Below are 23,026 nucleotides of genomic sequence, written 5' to 3'. Positions count from 1 at the left end.
CGCCTTGCCGCACTGCCCCCTGCCCGCGGGAGGACCGCACTGCACGCTCCCCTCCGCCGGCGTCGTCTTCTACCGTCAAGAGGTGTCGCCCTGGCGCACATTTTCGAAATTCCACAAGGTTTGGGGAGCGCGGCAGCGCCCCTAGATGGTGAGGAGGAGAAGTGGTCCGAGGCCCGGCTTTCTGATGGGGAGGTGGGGGAAGTCCCTCCAGGCCCCTCGCTCTCATTCATTCAAAACCTCTCCTATATAAGCAAAAAGTTGAAAATAAGTCTGCATAGGCGAGATGCTGCAAAAGGATGGCAAGGAGCACGGGGTTAAGCGTAAGATTAAGGAAACAGATGCCGCGATTAGGGGTACAGAGAAGAATGTCAATGCTATAAAGCCTCGGTCTTTAAAAACGACATCGCTGACAGAAGTAGGGAGGGGAAGGGAACGTGGGACTTCGGGTTAATATGATTTTTACATCTGTAATTGGGTCTCAAAGTTCAAGCCGATAAATCAAATAGTAGAGATTTAAGCAGACGTCTTAGTCGGAAGGAATATACCAAGAAAGTTACTATAATCCATTAAAATCCAGTGATTAAGAAAACGGGAAATGGGGGAAAAAAGAAATATAGTGGAGAGACAAAAGACAATCTAAAGAAAGAGAGGATTAAAGACGTCATGGGATGGTATAATTCTGAGGGTAACCCAGAACAAAACTACAAAGTTTTCAAATAATCCACACATACATGCACACACACACTCACACACACACACACACACACACAGCAAAACAAACCAATATAGGGAAATATTTGAAAAAGTTACAAAACAGAAAGCACAACCAAACTATATGACAGAACAAGACCAAATGTCTCACAAGAAGAAATATAGACCTAAGCTTACCTATTAAAAAACTACAACCTCAGATTGGAGCCCAAACCATCATGCAACTCAGTGTTGTATACAAGAAAGTACTAAAGTTATTCTGAGTTTGAAAAATACAAGATTGGAAAAGCTATACCAGGATAATGCAAAAAATATTTTTAAAAATCAGGAATCACAAACAACTTACTCAAACGTTGATTTCAGGGCAAAAAGCATTAAGTAAGAGTAAGAAGGGCATTTTATAATCTTGAGAAGCACAATTCACAATCAAGAAAAAAATGGGAAAAATAGGAAAATCTTTGCACCAAATCACATAATCTCATTATTCATAGCAAACACTGTAGGAGTGAATGAATAGGCAGAAATAATTGGCACATTCCTTGCCAGACTAAGGGTACAAAAAGTAAATGAGGATTGAGAATACCTAAAAATACAATTCCTAGGATAGATATCAAATGCTGTCCCCTAAATAGACATAACATCTTTCCTAGTGTCTAAGGAATATTCACAACAATTAGTCCTATTTTAGACCACAGAGAAAAATCTTAATATAGTCCAGTAAGTAGAATCATATGGGTAATATTATCTGCAGCAATTCAATAAAAGTAGAAATTAATGAAAAAAAAACAGAAAATAAAGCATGCCTACCCCTTGAAAATTTTTAAATGCTCAAATAACACTTGGAACAAAAAGGAAAACAAAATCAAAATAACATAATATCTAGAAAAGTATGAAAACGACATACTCATGGGATTTAGCTCAGATAGTACTAAGAGGAAAATTTATGGTTTTAAGTTTTTGTATCAACTAAAAACTTGGAATTAAGTGAATTAAGCACTTGTGAAAGCAACTGGAAATAAAATAAAAATGTGAAAAGCAGAAGGAAGTACTTGGTCAATAAAAGAAGCAGAAAGTAATAGTGTGTAAACAGAAAAAGGAAGAAGAGCAAAGATAGAAGTTGTCTAGACTGGGTCTCTCCCCACCCACGATCAAAGCACAGGTGGGTGTGCAAAGGCCCTGATTAGGAGGCCCAGAACTGCAGGACTTCCTCCAGGTTGAATCTGCTGTCTACCCATACTCCCTAATCTGCTTGGCGTCTCCACTCTGCAGTCTGAGACCACTCCTTCCTCCCTTTTTGGTTGAAAATTTGTGCATTTGTTCCCAAATCATTCCATCATACATACGCAAGTAATTTTTTGGTTTACAGACCGTTTAGGAATTTTCTAGTTTAACTTCCAGAAGGAAAGCTGCCTTACTTCATTTCCTAGTACGTGAGCAGTCTCATGCTTGCCTGCATTTCCTGTCAACAGTAACAAATATCTTTATTTTATGCACTGAGAATCCAAAGCTTAACCCAATGGAGGAACAGAACCCAGGCCATGCAACTACCAGGAAGCACACACAAAACGGTGGAGCTTTAGAAGAGGGACAAGACAGAGGCGCTGGGGCGCCCCCTCGAGGCTGCAGAGCAAACATAGGTAGTGACACCTGCGTAAACAAGTCGTGTGATCTTCTCCAGCTGTGCTCCGCGCCTGGCGGGAGGCAGGCAGGCAGCAGATGGTAGAATTCATGGAAAACTGGGAATTAGCAGGGCAGCTGTTCCAGGAAGAAAGAAGATAAGGGTGGTGTTTGGGCTAGCAGGAAAGGCTGGGTGAAATGCTACAGTATGCAGCATGGATGGAGCCGAGGGGACCCCGAAACAGGGAAAAGAAACAGGTGCAGGCCCTGGAGGGAAGACAAGCTAGTTAAGACAATTTGATCAGATTATATTTTGATCAAAAATAAGTATTCCCAGGGATTCTGTGTGTAGATATGCTTTCGGTGCACCGTGGAGAATGATTTTTGTCTCCTTTTTTGTATCTTTTCTTTTTTTTTTTTTCTTTTTTTGAGACGGAGTCTTGCTCTTGTCGCCCAGGCTGAGTGCAGTGGCGCGATCTCGGCTCACTGCAATCTCCGTCTCCTGGGTTCAAGCGATTCTCCTGCCTCAGCTTCCTAAGTAGCTTGGATTACAGGTGCCCGCCACCATGCCAGGCTAATTTTTTTTTTTTTTTTTTTTTTTTTTTCAGACGGAGTCTTGCTCTGGCCCAGGCTGGAGTGCTGTGGCGCGATCTCGTCACTGCAAGCTCCACCTCCCGGGTTCACGCCATTCTCCTGCCTGAGCCTCCCTCCCGAGTAGCTGAGACTACAGGCGCCCGCCACAACACCCGGCTAATTTTTTTGTATTTTTAGTAGAGACGGGGTTTCACCGTGTTGGCCAGGCTGGTCTCGAACTCCTGACCTCCGGTGATCCACCCACCTCGGCCTCCCAAAGTGCTGAGATTACAGGCATGTATATCTCTAAGCAGCTTCGTCCATTTCAGAATTTTTTCTTTCTTTCTTTCTTTTTTTTTTTTTGAGATGGAATCTCGCTCTTGTTGCCCAGGCTGGGTGCAATGGCCTCATCTGGGCTCACTGCAACCTCCACCTCCCGGGTTCAAGCAATTCTCCTACCTCAGCCTCCTGAGTAGGTAAGACTACAGATGCCTGCCACGAAGCCTGGCTAATTTTTGTAGTTTTGGTGGAGACAGTGTTTCACCATGTTGGCCAGGCTGGTCTCAAACTCCTGACCTCGAGTGATCCATCCGCCTTGGCCTCCCAAAGTGCTGGAATTATAGGTGTGAGCCACCACACCCGGCCCATTTCAGAAATTTTTAAGTGTTTTTCACTATATTTTTTTTCTTTCTAAATCATTCTCTACAGTTATTCCTGCTCTGTAAGGTTTCTAATAGCAAAAACGTAGGAACAAACTAGTGAGCAATAACAAATTAGGGAAATTCAATTATATTGAGACACAAATAATTTACATGGAAGGATTCCATTTTTGTTTTAAAAATATATAGATATATACAAAGTATCTATAAGATATTTGCCAATATGGTTGAATCCAAATCGGGATTATAAGGATTCTTCATTTTCTCAAAAAAGAGAAAAATAAAAGTAAAAATATAACAAAGGAGATTATCAATTTTTAAAGTACATAGAATTTTCTGAAATCTTTTTTAAGTTTTAATTCATCTTCCACCTAATTGGTGCCTGTTCTGCTTGTCTGACAAGATTTTCATGCATTTTTTAATTACAGTGATTAGTTGAAAACTAATCGTTTCAATAAGAAATTTACTTTCTTAAAAATATAATTTTGTGTGCAATTTATGACTTTCATATGGATATTTTTTATTTTGATATATTTTTGACACAGGGTCTCTCTGTCTCCCAGGCTGGAGTGCAGTGGCACAATCACTGCTCACTGCAGCCTGGAACTCCCAGGCTCAAGCAATCCTCTCATCTCAGCTTCCCAAGTAGGTGGGACTACAGGCGTGCACCGCCATGCCCGGCTAGTTTTTTTGTATTTTTTTTTTTTTGTACAGAGGGGATTTTGCCATATTGCCTGGGCTGTTCTTGAACTCCTGAGCCCAAGTCATCCACCACATCAGCCTCCCAAAGTGTTGAGGTCACAGGCATAAGCCTGCACCTGGTCTCATGTGGATATTTTTTAAGTGCCAAGTTTACATATGCACACACCTAAAATGCTCAATAAAATGATAAACTGTTTTTATCCTTTTCCAGCTGGGAGGTTCCCACTCCTTAGCCAATGAGGCTAAGAGCTTCACCTGTGAGTGATGTCTCCTTGGGGCACTGTTATCCTTTCCATTGTGCCCTTTAGTGCTATCCCCAGAGAACAGGCACAGAACAGCAAACCTTGCTGCAACGCTTTGAATGGGAGTACAGCTTTGAGTGGCAACCTTAATGTGGTCCCCAACGTGTGATCGGGTTATCAAAGCCAGATCATTGGCTTACGTGGCATGATCGGGAAATGAGTTTATCTGTGATCTGAGGGTTTCGAGGGATTAGTAACCCTTTCAAGTTACATCCTCCCCCTCCGTGGAGCAAAAGTGTTGCAAAGAGCAGCGACAACAGCTCAGCACAGAGGAAAAACATTCCTAGGAGAGTCGGGGAGAACTACTGCCAACCGTGTGCCAGGGGTTTTAATGTAAATCATCTCATGCATTACCAATGACTCAACAGGACCAGTGCTGTTATGCACATTTTTCAGAACTGGAAACTGATCCTCAGAGGTTAGGGAATTTGCTGAAGTCAGACAACCAGTGAGTGACTGAACTGTGATGAGGACCCAGGTTTGCCTGACTGGGGTTAGTGTGCTTTTTAGTATCTTAAGCTGCTTCATGAGGGGAAGATGATTTAAATAATGAGCGGGACGGCGATGCTCCCACCAGGCGTATCTCCGGCACTGTACTGTTTAGTCCCCCCAGTCCCACTGGAACTCTGCCATTCTTCCCACTCTGACAATAATGTCGTTTAACAAGCACTTCCTATGCACCAGGCTCTGGGAAGAGTGATTTACATATTTGAGCCAATGTAATCCTCCTATAGGTTTACATGGTAGCCGTGATCATCTCCATTTGGCAGCTTGAAGCTATTTCCCCAAGGTCATAAATACCTGGACCCAGAGTTCCCAGGTTCCAAAGCCGTCCTCTGAAATTCCACGCCTTGCTCTCCTAGGGAAACATGGGCAGAGCCCCAACTCACTGTGACACACCGTCTCTATACAGGAAACATATTGGCAAGTCTAAGATAGCATTTTTATTTCTAACAACATTCAGGTAAGACCTGGAAATTTGGGATGACTCCCTAAAATGTTTGAATTCCATCTTGGAATTTCTGAGTCTAGTTTCTTAGAAACTCATCCTAGATCTGTATCATAGTTTTTAAATTAAGAATTCTATTTGGATTTGACTAAGAATTCTATTTACTACCAGGGTTTAGCAAGCCCTTGAGTTTTAAAAGGGAAAAGTTGAGTTGGCACTGCTCTTTGTCATCTTAGATATCACCTGAAGCCACAGATGGATGAGAAGCAGAAGCGCAGACTCGGTCTTTAACCAGAATACGTGTCTGACTCTAGACTACAGGAAATGTCTGCCATATGCAGGCAAAGAAAAACAGGACAGGATAACGCTCTCTGCGCTGAATACCTCAGGCACCAGAATAGCACAGCCCTGCACAGTAAGAGGCTTATATAGATGAGCAAAGTCAACATTCCCTTGCTTGGACCAATAGAAATGGGGTGTGCTCCTGGCTGCATTTGCAATGCAGGAAAAGCAGAAGAGGCACTGATTTGGGGGATGAGGAATCACACTTTTGCAGGAAGCGGACTATGACTGAGGTAAGTAAAGGAAAGAAACTGTAAGCATCTTTGCGGCTGCTGATGGAGTGAAATAAAGGCTAAAAGAACAGATTCTACACACATCCTCCCTGTGTCTAAGAATTTCTGCTACTCTTGACCAGGATCTCAGGATATTCCCTACCCACAACTATATAAATGGCTTGTTTAGGAAGGAATTGACTCAGAAATTTCCACAAAAATGAAAAGATGTACCCAACACAGATCAACACAATGTTAAACCAAGAAAAAAGGGGGAAAGTAAAATAGCCCCAGAAAGAGATTGTGATGGAACAGACACCCGGGCCAAGTATACAGTCATAGATTTTGTTAATGTAATAGAGCGGTAGCCTCTATAAACTAAGAGCTTAAAGCAGATATTTAAGGGACAATATGGTGGGAAAAGGAGATGAGGCCTGGGCTGATTGTGCTCAGCAAATTAGAGCAGAGGTTGCTGTGAAAGTAGGACATCAGATAACAGAACCTGCCAAAAACATAAAAGGCCCAGATGGAGAGACCAAGAAAAGACAGCAAACCGCAACGGACATGGACAGTCATAATTTTAGCAAAGTTTCCAGGTGCGCTGCGATGGGATACCTGGGCAAGGTAGGGCACTAGCTGGTGCGTGGTATTAGGTGTTTGAGAAGTGTGGGAAAATGATATCTCTAAGGACCATGGGATTGGATGACTGTTGCTAGGGTCCACTGATATTCTACAAAAGGTAGCTGTAGTCCCAGCTACTCGGGAGGCTGAGGCAGGAGAATCGCTTGAACCTGGGAGGCAGAGGCTGCAGTGAGGAAAGATCACACCACTGCACTCCAGCCTGGGCAACAGAGCAAGACTCTATCTCAAAAAAAAAAAAAAAAAATGGGTGTCAGAGACAACTGGGTATGTCACTTGGTGTGTGTGTCCCAGCATACCCCTGACCAGTGGATTCCAACATTTTTATGGATGTGGCAGCCTCCTGCATATTATTAAGAGTCCCGTCCCACTGTCTTCAGCTCATGTGTCTTATGGAGACTTCCGACAAGTTAGCTACCTCGTGCTCGTCTATCCTGGTTGGCGAAATATCCCCATGATGCTCAGCAGAAGAGCTGGACCATCCAGTCTCTTCCCCATGAGTATAGAGGGCAGGAGAATTAACATAGCCCTAGGAAAAAAACTGTGAATGCATATTGTTCCCCCTTGCAACTATTTCGGATTCTCTTTTACAGTTAAAACATAAATAGCCGGGTGCAGTGACTCATGCCTGTAATCCCTGCACTTTGGGAGGCCAAGGCGGGTGGATCACCTGAGGTCAGGAGTTCGAGACCAGCCTGACCATGGTGAAACCCCATCTCTACTAATAATAAAAAATTAGTGGGGCATGGTGGTGCATGCCTTAATCCCAGCTACTCGGGAGGCTAAGGCAGGAGAATCGCTTGAACCTGGGAGACTGGGAGGTTGCGGTGAGCCGAGGTCGCACCATTGCACTCCAGCCCAGGCAACAAGAGCAAAATTCTGTCTCAAAAACAAACAAACAAACAAACAAACAAACAAACAAACTTGGCCAAATCGTAATGCTGCACACAACCTACCCGAGGCTGTGTTAATCTGCTCTGATGGCTACGACTACGGCTTCCACTTCACTGACTTTGTGGTAGTCTACTGTTGTTTTCAGGATCTCTCTGGTTTCTTCCAAGGTCAGACTGGTGAATTTAATGGAAATATGATGGGGACCACCACCCCTGCATCCTTTAGATCAGTAGTCCACAATCTATAACCCACGGGCCAAATCTGGCCCACTTCCTGTTTTCATACCACCTTTGCTCTACGAACGGCTTTCACATTTTCCCATAGTTGGTAAAAAAAATCAAAATAATAATCATATTTTGTGATATGTGAAACTTGTATGAAACTCAAATGTTGGTGTCAGTAAGTAAAGTTTTATTCACACTCAAAAATGTTCATTCATTCGCAGATTGTCTCTAGTTGCTTGTGTGTTACTACGGCAAAGGCAAATGGCTGCAATGGAGCCTGCATGACCCACAAGGTCTAAAATGTTAAGCAAGTCCTGCTTTAGATCCTTAAGCGTGGCACTCATCTTTGCCATCCTTGCCAGCCCCGGGCTGTGATATTGTCCTTTTTTTGTTTGTTTGTTTCTTTGTTTTGAAATGGAGTCTCACCGTGTTGCCCAGGCTGGAGTGCAGTGGCACGATTTCAGTTCACTGCAACCTCCATCTCCCAGGTTCAAGCAATTCTCCTGCCTCAGCCTCCACAGTAGCTGGGATTACAGGCGCCCACTACTGTGCCCAGCTAATTTTGTATTTTTAGTAGAAACGGGGTTTCACCATGTTGGCCAGGCTGGCCTCAAACTCCCGACCTAAGGTGATCCACCAGCCTCAATCTCCCAAAGTGTTAAGATTACAGGCGTGAGCCACCGCACCCAGCCTGTGATATTGTCTTTAATTTTCTATCTTGATTTTAGAAGAGGAACTTCAGCATCTCCCTTTTGGCTTTTCTCACTATGATGCCCTCACTCCACAGACCAAGGAACCACCTTGGGGAGTGTACCAGTTCTCAAGAATGTCAACCCCAATTGCATATTCAGAGACTGGGAAAATGGACCACAAGGTGGGTTCACATAAACTGGGCCTTGCCAAGGACTTCATTATTTTCTGCTCTCTACACCCACAGTCGAACCTTAGGTCTCAAGATAACAGTATCTACACTAATTCTTCAAATGGTTGGTTATTTTCCTTTCCATAGGATATTTGCCCAAGTAAAGGGCTACAGTCCCATTTGGTGAATGACTGGGGAATTATTATGATTGTTTTTATTATTGAGATGGAGTCTCATTGTGTCACCCAGGCTGGAGTGCAGTGGTGTGATCTTGGCTCCCTGCAACCTCCACCTCCTGGGTTCAAGCAATTCTCCCGCCTCAGCCTCCCAAGTAGCTGGGAGTACAGGTGCCCACTATCATACCTGGCTAATTTTTGTATTTTTAGTAGAGATGGGTTTTCACCATGTTGGCCAGGCTGGTCTCGAACACCTGACCTCAAGTAATTCGCTCGCCTCCACTTCCCAAAGTGCTGGGATTACAGACAGACATGAGCCACCATGCCTGGCCGATGGGGAATTATTACTCTGGATCCTTGCAGTGGTGCTACAGATTCCTTCCTCCTGATGCGGAGGGTGGTCCATGGATTCTGGGACTGATCATAGCCTTAGAACTGAACACTGGGCAAAGGATCATGACTTTCTAAGGGGAAGACTCCCCAGCTCACAGGGGAGGGAAAGGCCTGAGCTTGCTTTACATAAGCAAGTTCATTATAAAAATGCAAGCCAAAAATAGACAGCAGATGCAGCACAGCTTCACTGAGGAGTGGCCTTGAAAAATGACAGTGAGAGAAAATCCCTCCAATGGGCAGAGCATTGAGGGATGCACCCAGCCATCCACTCTGTGTGGGAAGGAGATGTGGTTTAAGATTCGAATAGACACCTACTTGTGAGTGGTACAGAAGACTTAGCTCTCTGGTTAGAGATTTGGGAAAGACTGCGTGAGGTAGCTCACGTCTGTAATCCCGGCACTTTTGGAAGTCAAGGTGGGTGGATCACCTGAGATCAGGAGTTCAAGACCAGCTTGGGCAACACGGTGAAACCCTATCTCAACTAAAAATGCAAAAATTAGCTGGGTGTGGTAGTGGGCCCCTGTAATCTCTGCTACTTGGAGGTGGAGGCGGGAGAACTGCTTAAACCCAGGAGGCGGAGGCTGCAGGTAAGCCGAGATCATGCCATTGCACTACAACCTGGATGACAGAGTGAGACTCTGTCTCAAAAAAAAAAAAAAAAAAAAAAAAAAAAAAATACAGAGTGAGTGTGAAGCATGAAGGTATTTGTATCTCATGACTTTGCTCCCAGGAAGCGTCCATCACAGAAGATGCATTAACCAATCAAGCAGACAAAATGACAAAGCCAGCCCTGGTGACACCAGTCAGCCCTGTCATTCCTTGGTCACCTACCATGGCATGGTAGGGCCATGAAAGAAGTGGTAGGATAAGAGACACAGAGGCTGTCCTGGAGCCCTGCAGCGTAGACTCCCACTTCCCTAGGCAGATCACACCACAGCCTGCACCACGCAGAAGCTGCTGGCCCAAGCATTGAAATAGTTGGCTAAAGGTGGCACTAAAATGTCAACTCAGAGGTGACAGTCTGTGACGGTGGGGCACCACTCTCCAGAATGCAGTATACACTTTGAATCAAAAGCCTTTACACTGCCGGCCCCAGTGGCTCACACCTATAATCCCACCACTTTGGGAGGCTGAGGCAGGCAGATCACTTGAGGTCAGGAGTTTGAGACCAGCCTGGCTAATGGGGTGAAACCCTGTCTCCACTAAAAATACAAAAAATTAGCCAGGCATGCAGTGAACCAAGATCGCGCCATTATACTCTAACCCGGGTGACAGACCGAGACTCCATCTCAAAAAAAAAAAAAAAAAAAAAAAAAAAAAAAGCTTTATATGGTCTGACCCCCCCAAGTAGGAAGAACACAAGGGTCTGGAAACCAAAGGGCATAAGCGGCCTTATCATTGCTCCCGACGACCCAGCAGTGGATCTTGTGTTTCCTAGTCCTGCAACTCTGGGCTCTGCAGGGCTGGAGGTCCTGATCCCCAAGGAATCACACTTTTGCCAAGGGACACAAAAGTCTCAGTGGATTATGAGTTGCAGCTGCAGCCTAGGCACCTCGGGCTTTTTGTATGACCCGGATCAGCAGATCAGGTGCACCTCAGCTCCTCAAGTCACTCCTTGTGCCACTTGTGATGCCAATTGGACTAGTGTATCCTTTCTAGTCTAAGAAGGACATGATGACCAGGGACACAGACCCCCAGGGATGAGGGCTGACTACCCCACCGGGTAAGCCCCCAAGACCAGCAAAGATGCTGTCCGGGCCCGCGGCTCTCCGGGACACAGGGTGCAGGTGAGGATGAGCATCCGCTGTGGCTCGGGGACAGCGGCAGCCACAGGAGTTGTAGGTCTTCCTTTCAACCTCCCTCTCCTCAGTTTCCCCAGAAGAGAGGTCAGCAGCAAGCTGGAGGTCCTGTTTCTTGGTGTCCATGGAGAAGTCTATCCGAGCAGTGTTGAGATGGATGAAGGGGAACACAGAGGTGCCCCAACCAGGCCCCTAGCGAAGGACATAGCCATCTGCTGGGAGCTAACAGCAGATATACTTTAGCCACAGTTGTATGCTGGTGGGCCTCAGCTGCAGAGAACTACCTCACCCACAAGGATACCCTTCTTCAGGGGATCCAAAATGACAGATCGTGGCGGGAGCAGACAGGGTCGGCCATGCCGGCGCACCCCAGGATGACTGACCCGCCAGGTGCTCTGCAGCTCCCACGGCTGGCAAAGGTTGTGTGGCAGTTTGGCTTCTCCCGCTGCCTGGTCCTGTCTCCTTCCCTGTCTTTTCACAGATGTTGATCCCAATCAATATCCTGCAATCCCAAATCCATCTCCTTGTCTGCCTCCTGAGCGTCTAGACGGCACTGATGACTATGTATGCAACATGCTTCTACACGCTTAGAAAACTCTCTGGACAAATGCACACCAAGAAACTGGTTTGTCTCGGGGAGGGGAAGTGGGTAGCTTGGGACAGAAAGTAGAGGGAAATATACTTTTTATTATTTTCCCCTTTTGGATCATATAAATTTTTGTACAATAAACATGTATTTCACTCAAAAACAAATTTAAAAATCCAAAGAAAAGAAGGTCTAAATTATTAGTATATGTTATTGTTTGATCTTGGTATAATGAGTGGGATAGAAGTTTAAAGAGAAGAAGTGTTCAAAATGGAAAACAGCAGGAGAGAAAGAGAAAAAGGAGGGGTAAAAAGAAGAGGAAAAATAAGAGCAAAGCAGAGAAAACACATTTTATGTGGTGGTTTGGAACGTTTGGGTAGTGTGAAAAGCTTGCCCTTGGTGCCTTCTAATTTCCCCTCTCAGACCTGCTCCCTATCCTAACAAGTGCCACCTCTATCCTCCACAACCTTCCACCACGTTATCTCTTGCTGTCCCTTGGAAGCTCCAAGCACAGATCTCTCTTTTGTTGTTGTTGTTGTTGTTGTTGTTGTTGTTGTTGTTTGAGATGGAGTGTCTCTCTGCTCCCCAGGCTGGAGCGCAATGGCACGATCTCGGCTCACTGCAACCTCCACCTCCCGGGTTCAAGTGATTTTCCTGCCTCAGCCTCCCGAGTAGCTGGAATTACAGGTGCATACCACCACGCCCGGCTGATATTTTGGATTTTTTAGTGGAGACAGGGCTTCACTATGTTGGCCAGGCTGGTCTCGAACTCCTGACCTCAGGTGATCTGCCGGCCTCAGCCTCCCAAAGGGCTGGGGTGACAGGCGTGAGCCACTGCACCCAGCCAGATTTCTTTTTTTTTTTTCTTCTTTATTCTTCTAGTGTCCAGACTTTGATTATAATTAATCAATTAATTCATTGAGCAACTATTTATTCAATATTCAGGGTATATTTACAAGGGAAGAACTGTGGTAAATATTCCAAAACACAATCATGTTGAGGTGTGCATGAATAACAGGACCCTGATTAAATGTTAGCCAAGGCGTTTGATTTAAACATTTAAAAAGAAAACTCCAAAGACAGAAGTGTTGGAAATACTTAGAAACTAATAGCGAGCTCACCTCTGCGCTGTCCTGGTGTGCAGGTGGTGTGTCTTTACATTGCTCCTGGTGCTACAAGAACAGCTACACGGCTATTGTCATTTTAAGACCGTGTGTACAGATTCCAACTGTCCAGTATTTCATCATCACAGGTAGTCACATATTCACACCCGAGTGTATGCAACTCAGCTGTGCACTGAATACTTTGTGCAAAAACACCCAAAGGGGACTGCGGGGTGGAGGAGACTGCGGGATGGAGGGGACTGCGGGGTGGAGGGGACTGCGGGATGGAGGGGACTGCGGTGTGGAGGGGACTGCGGGCTGGAGGGGATTGTGGGGTGGAGGAGACTGCCAGGTGGAGGACTCCCAAGTGCACCAGACAGGTGACTGGTGAATATGCTACAGCACTCGGAAATATACCAACATACACCCCACACATATTTATTTTCAGGAAGGGCTGCCCACGCAATTTCACCCCCTTTCCTCCCAGAAGAATAGATCATACACAGATTAGTTGAAATGAAGTAGGTTCATCAGTTCTAACAAATGCACCACTCTGGTAGGGGTGTTGATAGTTGGGGTGCCGTGCATGTGTGGGGGCAGGAGGCACAGGGGAACTCTCTCTACCTTCCACTTGAGTTTGCTGTGCACCTAAAACTGCTCTAAAAACAAAGTCTATTTTAAAAGAAACCTCACAGTTGCAGTCGCCACAGCTGCCTCCTGCTGCTGCCCCATACCCTCGGAGCACAGCTTCTCAGATGAGCTGTTGGTCCAGCACCTCCACAGCATCTCCACGCAGGTCAGAGCAGAGCTCTCAGCTCCTCGTAATCCTAACCAGCTCCCGTTCATCTTCCCGATCTTAGTAACTGGCAGCATCTTTTTTTTTTTTTTTTTTTTTTTTACAGAAACAGTTTTTAGTTTTTAATGAACTTGTAAACAAAAAAGCTCCCATTTCAAAATAAAAACAAAATCCCAGATCATATAGATGTTTACAGTGATTACATTTATCTAAGCAACATACGTACATGTTCAGTTGTAAGATGTCTGGCAACATCTTTCACTGAGTACACAAGCCAGAAATCTGAGTCATGCTGATTCTTCTCTTTTCCTCCCCCCAACCCCGCTGCATCCAATCAATCAAGTACGTTCCGTAGGTTCCACTTTTAAAGTAGATTCCCTAAGTGGTCACTGCTTACCATCTCCACTGCTATGACCTGAGACCTCAGCACTGCCACTTCGACTGACAAATGCGAAAACCCCATCACTTCTCCCTGCTCCCAACCTTTCCATCGCTTCCCATCAACTCTGAATATAATCCCAAACTCCTCACCTGGCCTACGAGGCCTTCACTGACCCAGCCCCTGCCTCATGCATCTCTGACCCGGGCCCCTGGCTCATGCATCTCTGACCCTGGCCCCTGGCTCATGCACTCACTCCAGCCTGCTTGCTGTTCCTGGGACATCGAGTCATTCCTCCTCAGCGACGCTCTTCCCCCAAACAGCAACATGGTTTGTTCCATCACTGTATTCCAGCTCCACCCAATGGCTTTCCTCGACTTCGTCACCTGAACGAGCATCCTCTTCACCCCATCCCTGGCATGATTGACTTAGCTGAGTTATTTTTCTTTGTGAGACTTACCGTCCAGAGCATTACACCATATTTTCATCGGTTTATTTGCTTCTTATCTGTTCATCTCCTCAGAACTTGAGCAGGATTATAATAGCATGGATTTGGTCTGTTTTATTCTCACTATGATACAAGTACTTATGTACCTAGCACATAGTAGGTACAACAGAGCACCAAAAATGAGCTCGCAGAAAATGAAGAATTTCATTATTTGTCTTAAAAAGGCAAACAAGCCGGGCACAGTTGCTCACGCCTGTAATCCCAACACTTTGGGAGGCTGAGGTGGTCCAATCCCTTGAGCTCAGGTGAGAGCAGACTGGGCAACATGATGAAACCCTGTCTCTACAAAAAATACAAAAATTAACCAGGCAAGGTGGCACGAGCCTGTAATCCCAGCTACTAGGGAGGCTGACTGAGAGGATCACCTGAGCTTGGGAGTTAGAGGCTGCATTGAAATCATGCCACCGCACTCCAGCCGGGGTGACAGAGCAAGATCCTGCTGTAGCAAAACAAACAAACAAACAAAATGCAGGTAAGTTATTAACATGGGGAAATATGGGTCATAAAGGAGAGAGCTGACTTTTTCAGAAAAAGACAGTTATTAGGTATCCAACAACCGATAAATGGATAAAGAAAATTTGGTATATATACACAATGGAATACTGTTCAGCCATGAAAAAAAAAGAATGAAATCCTGTAATTCTCAGTAATACAGATGGAACTGGAGGAATTATGATAAATGAAATAAGCCAGGAACAGAAAGTTAAACACTGCATGTTCTCAGTCACATGTGGAAGCTAAAAAGTGTCAGTCTCACAGAAGTAAAAAGTAGACAGAGGATACTTGAGGCTGGGAAGGGAGAGAAGGGAGTGATAGGGACAGAGATATTAAAGGACACAAAATTATAGCTAGACAGGAAGAATAAGTTCTAGTGTTCTGTACCACTATAGGATGACTACAGTTAACAATAATGTATTACATAGTTTCAAATAGCTAGAAAGAGGTGGGGCGGTGGCTTACACCTGTAATCCCAGCACTTTGGGAGACCGAGGAGGGTAGATCACCTGAGATCAGGAATTTGAGACCAGCCTGACTAACATGGTAAAACCCTGACTCTACTAAAAATACAAAAAAATTAGCTGGACATGGTGGCGGGCACCTGTAATCCCAGCTACTTGGGAGACTGAGGCGGGAGAATTGCTTGAACCCCGGAGGCAGAAGTTGCAGTGAGCTGAGATCGCACCATTGCACTTCAGGCTGGGTGACAGAACGAGACTCTGTCTCAAAATAAAAACAAAAACAAAACCCAAAATAGCCAGAAGGAGGATACTGAACATTCCCAACAGAAAGAAATGATGGATGTTTGAGATGGCGGATGTGCTAATTATGCTGCTTTGATCACTACACATCATATGTATCGAAACATCACTATGTACGCATGAAGACGTACAGTTATGATTTGTCAGTTTTAAAGTAAAATTTTAAAAAAGAAAGAGAAAGAAAAAGACAAGTGAGAGAACTAGAAATTCATCCCACACCCACCAGGGATGAAATTAGCCTAATCTCAACAGAGTTCAGTGTCTTCATCTAACAGACAAGGAACAGAGTCCTTCATCGCATGTTGGGGAGGGGAAGAATGAGGTTACTCAAACAAAAAGTTTCGAACTTCTCAGAAAAAAAATGAATTTCGTCAATTCGAGATACGGCTAATACCCCATCTGGCCATGACTGACGAAACAGACCTTTGGATTCCGTGAAACGAACCCCTTGCTAATGTCACTTCTGGTTCTTCAGGCCTCCTTGGCAGGTGGCTGGCTTCTCTGTTCTAACTTAACCCTCCAGATGTCATGTGAAAAAAGTATGCTTGTTATGAAATAATCCTCTGGCTTCATTACCCAGGAAGTCCCTGCTTTGTGTTTGGTCTTTGTTTTTGTTTTCTCAAGCTCTGACAGCAGAAGTTTCTGGGGGAAACTGTGGGTCTTTATGGACGGGGGTGAAGTTGTTTAGAACCTAAACTAAACAAGATATTGTATTTTCTTCCTCACACTCTCTTACTCACGTACTCAGAAGACAAAGGTACTCCCTTCAGTTCCCAGAAGTTGGTCTGTTCTTTTTTGTTTGTTTTAATGGTAGAGACAGGGTCTCGCTCTGTGCCTAGGCTGGAGTGCCGTGGCACCATCGCTAGCTCACTGCAGCCTCAACCTTCCAGGCTCAATGATCCTGCCACCTCAGCCTGCTGAGTAGCCGGGACTACTGGCATGTGCTGACATACGCAGCTAAGTTTTAAATTTTTTCTAGAGAATCTGCTCTCACTATGTTGCCTAGGCAGGTCTCAAACTCCTGGTCCCAAGCCATCCTCCCGCCTCAGCTTCCCAAAGTGCTGGGATTACAGGCGTGAGCCACCACATCCAGCCCACTTCCGCTCTTAGGGACAGGCGAGAGCATCCCAGAGAGCACTCGGTGCTCCCAAAAGAAGGAGGTGACAGAGCCCACGTCCCCTCAGCCCTTCACACAGCCTCCCCTTGCCTTCCTCTCCTACTCGGCACTGCGGCTGCACTAGGACCCCTCACGAAGACCAGGAGCCTCATGAAGAGGACGAGAAGTTCCTCCAGTACCAGTCAGGCCAACATGTCAAAACTCGCATAACTGGCAGAAACACAGCGGCATCGACCACTCCTCTTGACAACAGGGTTGGTAGAAGAATCAAGGGCCTGATTTTGATGCCCGGCACAAGTTATGGGAGCAGCAGGGTACATGCCACCCAGGGGCTTCCGGAAGCTCCTGGTCCACCCCATCAAGGAGCCGGAGGTGCTGCTGAGGTGCAACACATCTCAGTGGGCTGAGACTGCCCGCAATGTTGCCCCCAAGAACTGCAAAACCATCCTAGAAAAGCAGCCCAGCTGCCCATTGGAGTCACCAATCCCAGTGCCAAGCTGTGCGGCAAATAAAACGATTAGACGGCTCGTGTGCACATTTTATTTGTTTTTAAATAAAACCACAAAAAAGAAAGAAGGAGGAGGTGGAGGAAGAGGAAGGAGGGAGGAGGAGGAATTTACATCAGCAGGCTGATTACATACTAGTCCTTGAATTCACGGTTGAGTGTACTGACCATTCTCCCTACGGACACTGGAAGGTTTCTGTCAAACCCTTCATAGCATAAATGTGGACTCTAGACTTGGGCCACAACTGAATGTTATTTTTTTCTCGAATCCAATTCCATAAAGTAAAAGCCTGATGAAATACAGTGAAGGCTGATGCCCTATTAACCGTGTTTCCCAAATCCAGAGCTCTAAAAAGCTTCTGCATACAGTCATTCATTCAATGCTTAATGACTGAGTATTAATTCCATCATCAGCACTGAACTCAGCACTAGGAGTAAGAAGCTGACCTAGAGGCATATCCTCTCTCTAAAGATGCATAGAGCCTCGTCAGAATGATCAGCCGTGTCTCCAGAGAACTACAAGGCAGTTCTAAATGCCCTGAGAGTGATGGGCTTGTGGCATGTGTAAGGGTTAGACAGACCTGAGACCTAGACATGACACCCCTCCTAACGAATTATGTGAGTGTGGGTGTTTCACGACCACAGTGAGACACGATGCCTGCACTTGTAACATGGAAATAGTGATGGCATGCCTACCCCGCCAGATTGCTGTGAGAAGTCAGCAGGAGAGACACGCAACATTCTCAGCACAGTGCTTGCCATGTAGTAAGTGCCTAATCCATGCTAGCGATTACTTTCAATATTCCTAAGATGCAGATAAGGGAACAGCCCGGAGGAGAGGGAGCACTTCCAGAGGGGGGGATGCGGTGAGACTTCCTTCAGTAGGTAGCACTGGAGCTGGGTGTTAAGGAGTGAGTGAGCTTTGGGCTTATGGATTTAACAGAGGAAACCAAGAAAAGAGGAGGTGGCGTCGTGGGAACAGTGAGCAGTTGATGATTTTTGTTTTGTTCTCTGGTTCGCTTGGGGACATTTTTGTGGCAAAGACAGCACGAAGGATAGCGAAGAATTAATATTGAAGAGATAGGCCAGGGCAGGTTATGAAGGATTTTGAATACCGGGCTAAGAAATTTGGGCTTAATTTCAAAGACGTTACGGACACTCCTAAAACGTTACGTTTTAGATAAGGGAAAAGAAAAGTGTTCTTCAAGAAGGTTAAATTGGGGCTGGGCACAGTGGCTCATGCATGTCATCCCAGCACTCTGGGAGGCTGAAGTGGGCAGATCACCTGAGGTCAGGAGTTTGAGATCAGCCTGGCCAACATGGTGAAGCCTTGTCTCTACTTAAAAACAAAAACAAAAATCAGCCAGGCGTGGTGGTGGGTGCCTGTAATCTCAGCTACTTGGGAGACTGAGGCAGGAGAATTGCATGAATCAGGGAGGCAGAGGTTGCAGTGAGCCAAGATTGCACCACTGCACTCCAGCCTGGGCGACAGAGCAAGACTCAGTCAAAACAAACGGCAAAAAAGGATTAAACTGGAAGCAATGGGTAAGAACAGTGGAATGGAGAGACATGTTTGAGTGAGGGAAGCCAGCCGAAAAGCTGTACAGACGTCTAGACAAAATGTGACACAGCATGCCTTCACCTCCCTGCAAAGACCACAGCCCACTGAGCTCCAACGGGGCTTTGGAATCCGTGTCCTGGGCCGCCATTGGTAACTCATCAGTGCTGGCTTGAGAGATAAACTCTATTATCCATCCCTGAACTAAAATCATGACAGAAGTGGCCACGGAGCTTTGCTGCTATCCCCTCAGCAAACACGTCCTCCACTCAAATGGAAACGGGGCCTTCTGACAACAGCACGGGTCACCATAAGCCGCAAACGTTAACAAAGTCAGTTTTCAATGGTTAGGGATGGGGCATTCAGTTCATGATTCATACAAACCACCTGTTCTCTCCCAGTGTTTTATGGGTGGCACAACCCACAAGTCAATAGTGGCTTGGGAACTAGACACTTGAGTAGAGTTGGTTTATTTGATTCATAGTGGATTTTGGTTTTCCACGGGACCCCTGTGCCCTTGTCTAGTAAAATCTGGTGGAAATTACAAACTGCAGAAATTCAACTCAGTGCTACAATAACAGGATGCACCTGTAGATTTCGTAGAACTAGCAGCAGCGTTTTCTCTACACCACTTTGAGAGAAATAACCCTGTTTGTGTAGTGCCAACCGGGGCAGAATCTGAAGCGTCTTGCCTGCCTGTCAGCCATGGGAGGCACCGATCTCAGTAACATCTACCCATCCGCCATCCGCTTAACAAGCAAAGATGGAAGACCCTCGTGCTCCAGGCTTATCCTGCAATGGGTCATTTGCTTTTGATGGGATTATCAATTTGACAGACGTGCTTGCAATTAATTGGGGGCTTTCTGCTTCCAATCCAAATTCCCACAGTTAGATCGCTAGCGCTTTGGGAGCAAAAACCCTTCTTTGTTTGTTTTTGCTTCTCCCAGACCCTGGGCAAGAGCTCCCTGTTCCTGGATCCTACATTGATACGCACTGAATTGAACTATACTAAAGGGCACACCCAGGAGTGCATGAGCTGAGTAAAACATAATTCGTGGGACCTCATGTGGACATTTCAGGTCCATGTCTAACAAGATAAAGGAGAGAAAATCCTGGGGGACGCCACAGGCCTGGGAAAATGACCTCCTACGAAGCCTAACAAGAACATCCAACACATAAACAGCAGGCTCTCTGCAACGGCTTTGGTCCTTCCACTGCCACGCTCCCAGAAAGCAAAGGGTTCTCTCCTGTTCGGATTTTGGCTCTGAGACCACAGCTCAGCACATCACTCCTCTAGAGAAAAGAAAGTCTAAGATGAGAGAGTGAGGCTGCTTTCATGTGGTGCCAGTGAGTAGTGCAGGGCAGGCCTGATCGCTGAACGAATCCCTGCAGATGTGAGCGGTCATCTCCCCTTTTGAGTGCCCATTTCTTTTCCTCTTTGAGGAGACTGTGAGCATCTTCCGTGCAGGGCTATGTTTTCGCTTCTTGGCTCTCCCCACAGGTTCTAGCATAATGCTTTGATTAATGGCAGTCAACGTTTGTTGGTGGATTATGTGACAGAGGTGAAATTATTTGATCTGGGTTTCACCTTTTCCTTTCCCCCCTACCCCTCCCCTCCTTTTTTTTTTTCTTTTTTTTTGAGACGAGCCTCGCTCTGTCACCCAGGCTGGAGTGCAGTGGTGCGATCTTGGCTCACTGCAAGCTCCACCTCCCGGGTTCACGGCATTCTCCTGCCTCAGCCTCCGGAGTAGCTGGGACTACAGGCTCCCGCCACCACACCCAGCTAATTATTTTGTATTTTTAGTAGAGACGGGGTTTCACCGTGTTGGCCAGGATGGTCACGATCTCCTGACCTCATGATCCGCCTGCCTCGGCCTCCCAAAGTGCTGGGATTACAGGCGTGAGCCACCGCGCCCGGCCTTTTTTATTTTTATTTTTTTTAAGAGGCGAGGTCTTGCTCTGTGGCCCTGACTGGAGTGCAGTGGCACAATCACAGCTCATTGCAGCCTTGACCTCCTGGGCTCAAGTGAACCTCAATGCCTTGGCCTCCTGAGTAGCTGGGTCTATAGGCATGCGCCACCACGCTCAGCTTTGCTTTTTCCTTTCCTCGTGCTCCCCTGGCGGAGATGCTGGTAAACAATGAACCAGTCAAGAGGACAGCAGCCGACGGGAAACGGGAGAAACCCCGTGATTCCAGGACTAAACAGGCCTCCCGCTAGTCCTGGCTCATAGAGGAAGTCATGCTCCACGTTTCAACATGTCCTCAAAGCTCCTTCAACTCCAAAATGCGTGAAGACAAAATGGGAATTTTACTCAAGATTTTTGTGGGCTGTTGGGGAGAAGAGTTAACATTGCAAAGCATATTGCAAACCTTTATCTTCAAATGATTTTAAAATTTTCTTCCTAGTTCTTAATTATTTCTCCAGAACTCCCCTGCTCTTTCCACTCTGGGTCCTTTCTCTGCCAGTCTCCTCAACGTGACTTCTCCGTAATCGACCAGTATTTCTTTTATTCTACAGAGCAAGTTTTCTCACCCTGGGCACCTCTAATTTGCATGTTATGCCACCACACCAAGTGAGCGTCGGAGCACCAGTGTTTTAATCCCTGAAAACTGTCCCCAGTGGATTCAGCACAGAGGTCCTCCTGGCAGCCTGTAGTCTCCAGAGTGACACGTCCTCAACAGTCAAAGTGAGCAAGCTATGGTGTCCATCGCCAAGCGGGGCTCACCATTCCCTTCTGTGTTCGCTTCTCTCCTACCTCCTTCCTTATCCCGTCCTTCCTCCTTCCTTTTTATTTCTGCATTCAATTATTCATGGTTATTCATTTCATATGGGCATCTATGCCACTTGGTTCTACAGGCGTTTTTTTTGTTTTTGTTTTTTGTTTTTTGTTTTGAGACAGAATGGCCCTTGTCCCCCAGGCTGGAGTGCAGTGGCATGATCTTGGCTCACTGCAACCTCCACCTTCTAGGTTCAAGCAAGTTTCCTGCCTCGGCCTCCCGAGTAGCTGAGATTACAAGTGCATGCCACCACGCCTGGCTAATTTTTGTATTTTTAATAGAGGTGGGGTTTCGCCATGTTGGCCAGGCTGGTCTCGAACTCCTGACCTTAGGCGATCTGCCCACCTTGGCCTCCCAAAGTGCTGGGAAAACAGGCATGAGCCACCGCGCCCTGCTGGTTCTATGGGCATTGTTGAAGTGACCACTAACAAGCCCCGAGGGTATGTAAAGGAAAATGAAAGGTGATTGATTTCTCACCACCTCTCCCCGTTTTTCCTCTACACCTTTGCCCCTGCTCCCCAATCTAGACTCTAATAAACAGAAATGATTTCTGTTGCAAGCTGAAAACTCGTTAGAGTGGTTGGGGCTGGGAGGTGGCAAGTCAAACTTTACAGTTGTCTGGATAATAAATGCTGTCTTCAAGGACTGTCCGACATTGTAGGAACAAGAGAAGAACCCAAGTGAACAACGAACTCCTGTCCACAAACGCTGCTGCCTCTCTGCCATCTCCTAACCTCAGCCTCACACACCTGAATTTCGCCAATCCATTTGATGAGCTGGTATCAGTGAATTTTCTCCTGGCCAAAGCTCACAAATTTTGTTCCCCGCTTCTTGCCCCATATCCAGGCATTAAAAACCGCGTTGTCCCTTTGCCTGATATTCTGGCATCAAGCCTCCTTGCCATTCCAATTTATTTCACCTTCCTCCAGTCCTTATTATTTCCTTCCTGGAGAGTATTTCAGGATCTCTATGCCTCAATCTCCCCTGCACACCACACCAGTTCAGCCTTATTATCACATCACTGAGCTGTGTTTCGCCCGGGTTAGACAGCTTCAGTGGTTGAAGTCTATAGATCTTATTCTGTTTTTCGAGGTCCACTTGACCCTGAATTCAGCTGACATTTCTGCCCTTAGCTTCTACCCCATTCTACTTCTGGTTAACTATGGACCACACTGCTTCTTCGGGAACCATCTACCAAGGCCGTATCCATCCTTCAAGGGCAACACGTGGGCCATTCCTGATCATGTCAGCTCAGCAACTTTTCCCTCCTAAATTTCAATTGCTCTTCTTATCATAATCACTAGTATTCGCCCCACTGTACATCTAGAAAGAAAGTGGCCTTAAACCTAAGGGAAGGCAGTCTGGGTCAGAAATGTGTTGTC

At 46.0% G+C, this 23,026-nt stretch overlaps 1 protein-coding gene across 1 annotated transcript in view; it reads left to right on the top strand.

Annotated features, from left to right (window-relative positions):
- Positions 1-23,026, top strand: part of GDI2 (GDP dissociation inhibitor 2) — a 533,972-nt gene that overhangs the window by 186,134 nt on the left and 324,812 nt on the right. The window lies entirely within an intron of this gene.

The sequence above is a fragment of the Macaca thibetana genome, chromosome 9, assembly GCF_024542745.1.
Source record: "Macaca thibetana thibetana isolate TM-01 chromosome 9, ASM2454274v1, whole genome shotgun sequence".
NCBI lineage: Eukaryota > Metazoa > Chordata > Mammalia > Primates > Cercopithecidae > Macaca > Macaca thibetana.
This window is presented reverse-complemented; position numbering and strand designations above follow the sequence as displayed.